Source organism: Nicotiana tomentosiformis, chromosome 5 (genome assembly GCF_000390325.3).
Source record: "Nicotiana tomentosiformis chromosome 5, ASM39032v3, whole genome shotgun sequence".
Classification (NCBI taxonomy): domain Eukaryota; kingdom Viridiplantae; phylum Streptophyta; class Magnoliopsida; order Solanales; family Solanaceae; genus Nicotiana; species Nicotiana tomentosiformis.
In genome coordinates, this window is record NC_090816.1 from 138188557 (window position 1) to 138198428 (window position 9872).

The window sequence follows — 9872 nt, forward strand, 5'->3', positions numbered from 1 at the left end:
CAATTCGATTTGATGCAGCGGTTGGGTAGCAAAGTATGAGGGAAGACATGAAGGGAAGTGTTTCGTGGTGGTTGAAGTACTAGCAGGTCAAGTAGGAGAAGTAGAGGTTGAGAAGTTTCTTAAAGGAGATGATTTAACCGAAATAAGAGTGGCAGATTAGCATATGAATTCACTAGTATGGTAGTCGTGCACCTTGAGAAAGTGTAGAATGGTTTGGAATCATGTTAGTATGTGAATCGGCTTGCAGACTCTATTTGGAGTGATGGTTAGTGTACAAAGGAAAATTGAATATGGCAGAAAAGAGTGTGTTTGAAATAAATAGAGGCGTGAAGATCTGATTATCGTGTCAGGTGCAATATGACTTGAGTTCGGAAGGTATTGTTGACGTACAGTTGATGTCAATAGGGAAAGTGCAGACTTATACAAATGGTGGGCGGGCATGAACTCAGGAGAATTTACGGATTTAGTGGTCGTTGCACTCAGTGCAGTGTCATTGGAAGATGTCGGTAAGGAATTCCATATGTGGGTTATCTCCTATGTGCAGCTAGCGGTGGCGTGATGTTGATGAAGCTTTTGCGAGGAATATTACTTTCTACCCGGTAGGAGGTCGCGTGTGGGATTTCGGATGGAGATTCAGAATGTTCATGAAAGGCTTAATAAAAGACTTCGAGAAGTCTGGCAGGTTAACGGTGCGAGACCTTGGTAATTGAGAAGGAGAAATCCTTACGAGTTCTAATTTTATATAATTGCAGCTTAAGGCTAAGTGGGGGACTCTGCTATCGACGAGTTAATTGCATAGTTATGGGTCATATTAGTTTCGGTTCGGGGTATACCGGTGAATCAGTTATGACATGCAGAGGTCGAGATCGAGGATGACTCGAGTAAAGTAATTTCTGGACATAAGTTGTATTATACTCTATGGTTATAGGAGGACCATAAAATAATTGAGTGGTTATTCACAAAGAATGTAGTGTACATGGAGCGGGAATTTGCTCGGTTGCGTAGGAGTGTGGGTTACTCTTTATTCCCTTGGGTGTTGGTGTGCTAATGGGGCACAGGTCGTTTTGGTCCGTTTGGTCGGTTAATTCAAGAATTGAGTAGAATGGATGACTCTCGAGAATGGTTTCAATGGATTCAAGATTTATAAATATGGCTAGAAACCTGGGAGTTGCATTGAACGGTGTTGAGACTCGTGGCATCTTATATCATTGTGAATTATGCATTTCAGTATCAAGAAGGTAAAGGAAATAGTTTTAGGTTCACATAAAGTCTCTTCGGAGTAAGCATTTTTGGTTGTGGAATCTTTGGGATACATAAAAAGGGAATTCGATGGCTTATAAGCCTTAGGGCGGCGTGATTCTATGCTAGAGTTCGTGGGGTAAGTTTTAGTTAAGGATAGTAGTGTTCTAACAAGGAAAAAAGTAGCAATTTGAAGGCAATTTAGAAAGAACTTAGAGAAATAGGACAGCTTGGTAGTAGGTTGGGTTAGCACAGTAATGGGTATGATCGGTTCTTTAGGTACTTATGATGTGGCTAGTATTTACATGTGTTTCGTGGCAATGCTCTCGAATTTGGCAACCTGTTGGCTTGGTGGAGTTAGAAGAATTCAGTTCAGATAGCTTGGTTATGTGCAAATGGATTTCGAAGTGTTCATGATGGGTTCTACCATGGTTTGAACCGGATATTTTCTACCGATGTACGAAACGTGTTGTGTGTTATGATTTCCTCCTAGAAAGGAGCAAGAAAGAGGTTTATGACTAATAAGGTATGTAATTTGCTAGTGACTCAGAGTTGATAATGGAATTATTATGCTTGTCACATGATGGCATAATAGATGTGGTGTGTTGTGCGGGAATAGGATTTACATGTACAAAGTCATAGTTCAGTTTTGAAGGGAAGGACATAAATTCTTAGGCAGCATGAACGGTTTCCGATAACTAGGTAAATGATATTACTATCTGGTATAGCTTGATGAGAGTGTACATTTCAGAAGGGCCAGTGTGTTCTAATTTATGGGTACTTCGCTGGTATTGCGGCACTCTCCTGGTTGATCGACTGTTGATATTCAAATTTTTGCCAGGTGGAACGGAAGAATTTTTTTTAGTATTTCTCATGGGATGATTGTGTATGAGAGAGGTGTTAGGCATTCGGGCGGTGGAGATGGAATCAAATATAGTGATTCATGTGTTCAATGGAATTGGAGATTGGGAGTTCTCAGGAGCAGATTGTTTCATGGTTATGGACTGTGAAGTTGTGGTCGGAGCTAGCCAGATGATAGAAGGTATTATGATTCTGTCATTGTGGACTTTCGGAGGTTGTTTATCTATTGGTGGATGACCATAGTTGATTTGGGGCCCATTGGTAGGCTCAATTAGGATGTGTATTCTACACCGAGCCGGATTGATTGGCTCTATACGGCTATTGTTGAAGGATGTGCCATTCAGTTGATGTGAAGCTTATTCGTGTTCTGAAATGATCTGTGAGTTACTCTTCTATGCTACGAGGAGTTGTGATTCGTTGGTTATATGCACATATGGTGCAGTTCTATTGTGGCCTTATAGCGGAATTTGAGTGAGAATAATATTGGATATTTCTTGGTTGATGACGTATTGGTTATGTTCTTTCGGGTTTTATGTAGCATGGTGTCGTTTGCTTCTCTGTGGTTATGGTAATGCACTTTGGGTACTTGATGTCGAATTGTGCATGGTTATTGATTTTAGCAGGGTGGCTTGAGGTGTTTCATATGGACCAGTATTTGGATAGGGTCGCGTATTGCAGCAGAGTTATGTGGAAATATGATCCCTTGTGTAAGATTCATGTGTTATGGTTCTACGATATGTGATGGGTTCTTAGCATTGCGTCGGGGTGGTACTCGTCGAGCTTGCGGAACGATTCTCCTGTTTGGGTCATTGTTACAATTGGGTATATTTGGAATGTTACTATCTGGTGCACGGATTACACGGGTTGTGGCTTTAGATTGTATTGATGTGTCATGTCACTAGAGTGCTTCAAGGGCTATCAGTGAGGTAAGTTGCTTGAGCCCTAATACTTGTATACATGGTGATTTTTCATTGTTTAATCATTGTAATTAGTGAAAATGAAGGGTTAGGGCTTGGAATTTTTAAGAGTTTAATTTAAGGATTTGAAGGACCAAACGATGTCGTATTTTGATAAATTTGGTATGGTTAGACTCGTGAGTGAATGAGCTTTCTAGTTTGGTAAATTTTGTCGGATTTCAAGACGTGGGCCCGGGAGGCGGGTTTGAGCCAATTTCGGGTTTTGGTCTAATTTGATAGTTTTTCTTGTGGAATTCATTCCATTAGCATATATTGATGGTATTGTACTGATTGTAAATAGATTTGGAGCATTTGGAGGCCGAGTCCAGAGACAAGAGCATTGCGGGGTTGAGATTTGACCAGTTTGAGGTAAGTAACGATTGTAAATTTAGTCGTGAGGGTACGAAACCCCGGATTTTGTATCATTCTACTATTTTTAGTGACGCACATGCTAGGTGACGGGCGTGTGGGTGTGCACTATTGGGAATTGTGACTTGGTCCGTCCCGTAGCAACTGTAAAGTTGCATACTTCGTTGAAACTATATGATACTTATATGATTTAGAAAGAGTTTCTGTAAATTGGGCTGAATGCCATGTTTGGGCCTTGTGCCAGTGCTGTTTGGACCCTTTGGGGCCTTTTCTTACTATCCTCTCACTGTTTTCGATTGAAATCTATACTCAGTCATGTTTATACTTGTTTACCGCGTAACTAAGTTTTATAACTCTATTTTGATGCATATAAATGTTTTGGGCTGAATGCCCTGTTTTACTGAAATGCCCGAGTGGCTTGAGAGGTTTATGACTGAGTAAGGCCGAGGGCCTGATTTGTGAGGATATTTATGGGATTGGGCTGCACGCCGTAGCATGTTGCATATTTTTGGGATCGGGCTGCACGCCGCAGCATGTTTGATATCGGCCGAGGGCCTGATTGTGAGGATGAGTGTGGATCGGGGCTGCCCGCCTGCAACATACTTTATTATTATATCACGCGAGTTGTTCGTGAAACACGTGAGTTGTTCGTGCAACACGTGAGTTATCCGTGCTGACTATAGCGCTTGGGCTGAAGGAGCACCTCTAGAGTCTGTACACACCCCCAGTGAGTGCAGGTACCTACTGAGTTCGAGTGCTGAGTGACTGGGAGGCTTGAGTGATTGTGAGGTATGCCCGAGTAGCCAGAGTGATTGTGAGGTATGCCCGAGTGGCCAGAGTGATTGTGAGGTATGGGCGAGTGGCATGAGTGACTGTGAGGTTTGCCCGAGGGACTGTATATGAGTGATGTTTTGCCCAAGGGGCTGTTTATGATTTCATCATTTTTGCTCACCTTTGCATTTTTCCTCTGTCTGAAAACTGTTGAAAAATATCTTTAAATGATTTTTACTATAACTGGGTTTAAACAAGATGTTTTGATTCAAATCCTAATTTTTAAAAGCAGGAGGTATTTTACTGAGATTTCATGATATGAACGTTATATGCTTTGTTGCTCGTCACTACTGCTCAGTTTTTATTTATTGTTGTTACTTACTGAGTTGGCGTACTCACGTTACTCCCTGCACCTTGTGTGCAGATCCAGGTGTAGCTGGACACGGTAGCGGTTATTGATTGTTCTGGTTGCAAATTCTTTTCTTGGAGATAGCAAGGTAGTTGTTTGGCGATCATAGCCCCTGCTCTTCTCCCTCTTATCTTCCTCTAGTTGTATTTAGCTATTTTTCAGGCTGAGTTAGCCTTGATATTGTTAGACAGATTGTAGTAGATGCTCATGAATATTTCATACTTTTATTTTGATTGGAACTCCTTTACGAAGGTTTTTGTGTTAAATAACATTGCAATTATCTTTGAAATGAAAATATCGGTTTGTTTTGGAAATGAGTCGGCTTGCCTAGTTCCACGATAGACGCCATCACGTCAGGGGTTAGTTTGGGTTGTGACACTATTAATGCTAAAGTCCGGGTAGTTTAGGACTCAAAGCATGAATTACTTTTGTACATTGTATTCTTTGTTTAATTAATATTAATTGATAAATATGAATATATTGTGAATTATTAGATAAAGAGATTAAAGGATGGAAATCTCATATGCTTGATTTTATGTTTAAATTAATTAATTATTAAAGAAATTATTCTTCCTCCCGAATTTATCTTATAATAAATATACTCTCCTTCCGGAGGTACATAAGAAAATGTCCTCCTTTCTTGTGGAGCAGGCTGAACGCCTCGGCAGGATAGATGCATTTATGGATCGTGCCGCACGTCCCTCGGCAGTGTACACGACACTCTGGATCGGGCCGTACGTCCTCGCCAGAAATCGTGCTTAATAATAATAATTACATGATACTTTAATAGTTATTTCAGCTTGCGAAACTAATTGATAAATTGGAGAATCCTTGAAAATTAATGAGTTATTATTCCTGCTTGTTAAGGAATTAATTGTTATTCCTGTAAATGAGATTAATTGATAAATTAGAAATTATTTGAATTTAAGGAATTTAATTAATATATTGAGAATTGTTGCATTTGAATGAATATGATTATTTCCGCTGGTTAAATAAATTATTGTAAATTCTGTGAATCATGCTGATTTAGATATTCTAGTTGTATTTCAGTTATTATTATTGACCCATAGTGAGTGTCAAAGTCGGCCATCTCGTCTCTACCACTTCGAGATTAGGCTTGATACTTACTGGGTACACGTTGTTTACGTACTCATACTACACTTGCTGCACTTTTTGTGCAGGACCTGAGGCAAGTACTAGTGGGGGGCCTATCGTCTTACACCCACGTTATCCAGGGGCATAGTGGTGAGCTGCCTTTCTGAGCTGTTTTGTAGCTATTAGTGTCTCTCCTTGTATTTTTTCATTCTGTTTGTTTTTATTTCAGACAGTATTTGAGGCTTTGTATAATCTACTAGATGATCATACACTTGTGACACTAGGTCTTGGCACACACATTGGTAGAATTTGGTGTTTTATTATTTTTCTTGGTTTTAAATTTTGTCAATATATGCTTAATTTATTAAGTTGGCTTGCCTAGCTGTAGTGTTGGGCGCCATCATGACCTATAGGTAAAATTGGGTCGTGACAATATGGTATCAGAGCACTAGGTTCACGTAGGTCTCACAAGATATGAGCAGGCCTAATAGAGTCTTGCGGATCGGTACGGAGATGTTTGTACTTATCTTCGAGAGGCTATAGGGTGTTAGGAAATTACCTTTCTTCATATTCCATCGTGCAATTGATGTAGTTCTAAATATCCTTCTCTTATTCTCTCTTAGATGGTGAGAACGCGCTCGAATGAGGTTCCAAGCCAGGGAAGAGCTACTCCCTTAGTTGCTAGAGGCCGAGGTAGAGGCCGAGGGAGGGCTCCAGCCCGTAGTAGAGGGCGAGGACGTCCCAGGACTGTTCCAGTTATGCCGCCAGTGGATCCAGCGGAGAACCCCATTGTTGAGGAACATGATGAGGTACCTGTTGCAGAGCCAGCTCCGATGTATTTCGCATCTATACCGGGATTTCAGGATGTCATGGGTCATATGTTGCGGTGCATGGACAATATGACTCAGGCCAGTTTATTTCCGGCAGACCCAGCCACATCTCAGGCGGGGCGGGGGAGCACAAACCCCTACCGCGCAGGCTCATGGACAGGCAACTGCTGTATATCAGACCTAAGGTGTACTACCCGTGGATGGAGCCCAGCTAGTGGCAACAGCTACACCTGAGCCCAGGCCAGCTGTAGTCGCCGATCCTCAGCAACTGTTGGACCGATGGACTAGACTACATCCTCCTGTCTTCGGGGGTGAGCTACATAAGGATCCACAGGACTTCATTGATCATTTCAGGGACAGACTGCACAACATGAGGATATTGGAATCTCATGGGGTTGACTTCGCTACTTTTCAACTAGAGGGCGGGGCCCGTAGATGGTGGCAGTCTTATGTTTTTGGCAGACCAGCAGATTCTCCTCCCATGACTTGGGACAGGTTCACCCGTATCTTCCTGGAAAGGTATATTCCACCTTCCCAGAGGGAAGAGTTGCTGTTTCAGTTTGAGCAGCTGCAGCAGGGTCAGATGTCAGTGACCGATTATGAGGTGAGGTTTTCTAAATTATCTCGCCATGCACTTATGATACTCCCTACTGAGGCGGAGAGAGTGCGGAGGGTTGTAGCCGGTTTACATACTGGCATTCAGGCCACTATGGCTCGAGAGGTTGAGATGGGTACTTCTTATGAGCTAGTTGTAGAGATAGCCTGGAGGATTGAGGGTGTGCGTCAGCGGAGCTGAGAGCAGATTATGAGAGATAAGCGGTTCAGGTACTCTGGAGAGTTCAGAGGTGCTCCGTCTGGGGGCAGAGGTCAGTTCGTGAAGGGGCCAGTCCAGCAGACCCCCATTTCCAGCACCACCACCTCATCGGGGTACTCCAGTGCGACCTTATCTCAGTGCTATACCAGAGAGTTCTTACCGCCCACCAGCTATTCATGGTCCTCCCAGTGGGTATTCAGGTCCCCAAGGCCAGACTCTTAGTAGCAGCCCATCACACCGAAGAGTGGTTACGAGTGCGAGGATCCCAGTCACATGCGGATGTTTTTCCCCAGGCTTCGGGGTAGACCAGTATAGCAGGGTCAGCAGCCTACGCTTATCGGACCAGTTGCTCCACCAGTAGTCAGACCACCAAGAGGTAGAGGACAGGTGGGTAAGGGCCGTCCTAGAGGTGGAGGTCAGCCAGGCAGAGGCCAGCCAATTGGTGCTCCAGCTCAGTTCTATGCTTTTTCGGCTAGACCAGATGCAGGGGCCTCAGATGCTGTGATTACAGGTATTATTTCTGTTTGTGACAAAGATGCCTCAGTATTATTTGATCCAAGATCCATGTATTCATATGTGTCATCTCTATTTGCTCCATTCCTGGGTGTTTCTCGTGAGTCCTTGAGTACTCCTATTTATGTGTCCACTCATGTAGGCGATTCTTTTATTGTGAACCGGATCTACCGGTCTTGTATTATTACATTATGTGGTTATGAAACTAGATCAGATCTCTTATTGCTCGAGATGACCGATTTTGAAATTATTCTGGGTATGGACTGGTGATCTCCATATCATGCTATTCTAGATTGTCATGCCAAAACTGTTACCTTGGCTATTCCATCTTTGCCTAGGCTGGATTGGAAGGGTTGGTCGGTTAGTTCATTTAATCGGGTTATTTCTTTTATAAAGGCTCAACACATGGTTGAGAAGGGTTGTTTGGCTTATCTAGCCTATGTTCGGGATACTACTGAAGAGACTCCGGCTATTGATTCAGTGCCAGTAGTTCGGGAGTTCTCCGATGTATTTTCTTCAGATCTTCCAGGTATACCACTTGATCGGGATATTGATTTCTGTATTGACTTGGCCCCAGATACTCAGCCTATATCTATTCTATCGTATCGCATGGCTCCGAAAAAATTGAAAGAGTTGAAAGAACAGCTTGAAGAGTTCCTAGCCAAAGGGTTCGTCAGACCGAGTGTATTGCCTTGGGGTGCACCAGTATTATTTGTGAAGAAAAAAGATGGCACAATACGAATGTGTATTGATTATCGCCAATTGAACAAAGTTACTATTAAGAACAAGTACCCGTTGCCACGTATTGATGACCTATTTTACTAGTGCAGGGTGCTAAGGTGTTCTCTAAGATCGACTTGAGGTCGGGGTATCATCAGTTGAAGATTCGAGATTCGGATGTTCCGAAAATTGCTTTCCGTACTAGATATGGTCATTATGAGTTTCTGGTAATGTCTTTCGGTTTAACTAATGCCCCGGTAGCATTTATGGATCTGATGAACATGGTATTCAGGCCATATATTGATTCGTTTGTCATTGTCTTCATTGATGACATTTTGATCTACTCGCGCAGTAAGGAAGAACATGAGCAGCATACGAGAGTAGTGCTTCAGACATTGCGAGAACAAAAACTATATGCTAAGTTCTCTAAATGTGAGTTTTGGCTAGAGTCTGTAGCAGTTTTGGGACATATTGTATCGGGCGAAGATATTGAAGTTGATCCCAAAGAGATTGAGGCAGTTCAGGATTGGCATCGACCCACTTCGGCGACTTAGATCATGAGTTTTTTGGGTTTAGCAGGTTATTATCGTCGGTTTGTGGAAGGTTTTTCATCTATTGCAGCACCTTTGACCAAATTAACCTAGAAGGGTGTTCAGTTCCGATGGTCCGGTGATTGTGAGGCAAGCTTTCAGAAGCTCAAGACAGCATTGACTACAGCACCAGTGTTAGTGTTACCTTCCGGTTCGGGAATGTATACAATGTATTACGACGCTTCACGCATTGGTTTGGGTTGTGTATTAATGCAGGAAGGGCGAGTTATTTCATATGCTCCATGTCAGTTGAAGCCCCACAAGCAGAATTATACGGTACATGATTTGGAGTTAGCTGCGATTGTTCACGCTCTTAAGATTTGGAGGCATTATCTTTATGGGGTGTCCTGTGAAGTTTATACTGATCATTGCAGTTTGCAGCATTTGTTCAAGCAGAGGGACCTAAATTTGAGGCAGTGCAGATGGCTGGAATTACTAAAAGATTATGATATTACTATCCTATATCATCCAGGTAAAGCAAATGTAGTTGCAGATGCCTTGAGTAGAAAGGCGGAGAGTATGGGTAGTTTGGCTTTCATTTCAGCAGAAGAGAGGCCATTAGCTTTGGATATCTAGTCCTTGGCCAACAGACTTGTGCAGCTAGATATTTCAGAGCCCAGTCGAGTTCTTGCATATGTCATAGCTTAGTCTTCACTATTTGAGCAGATCAAGGTTCGCCAGTATGATGACCCACACTTAATAGTT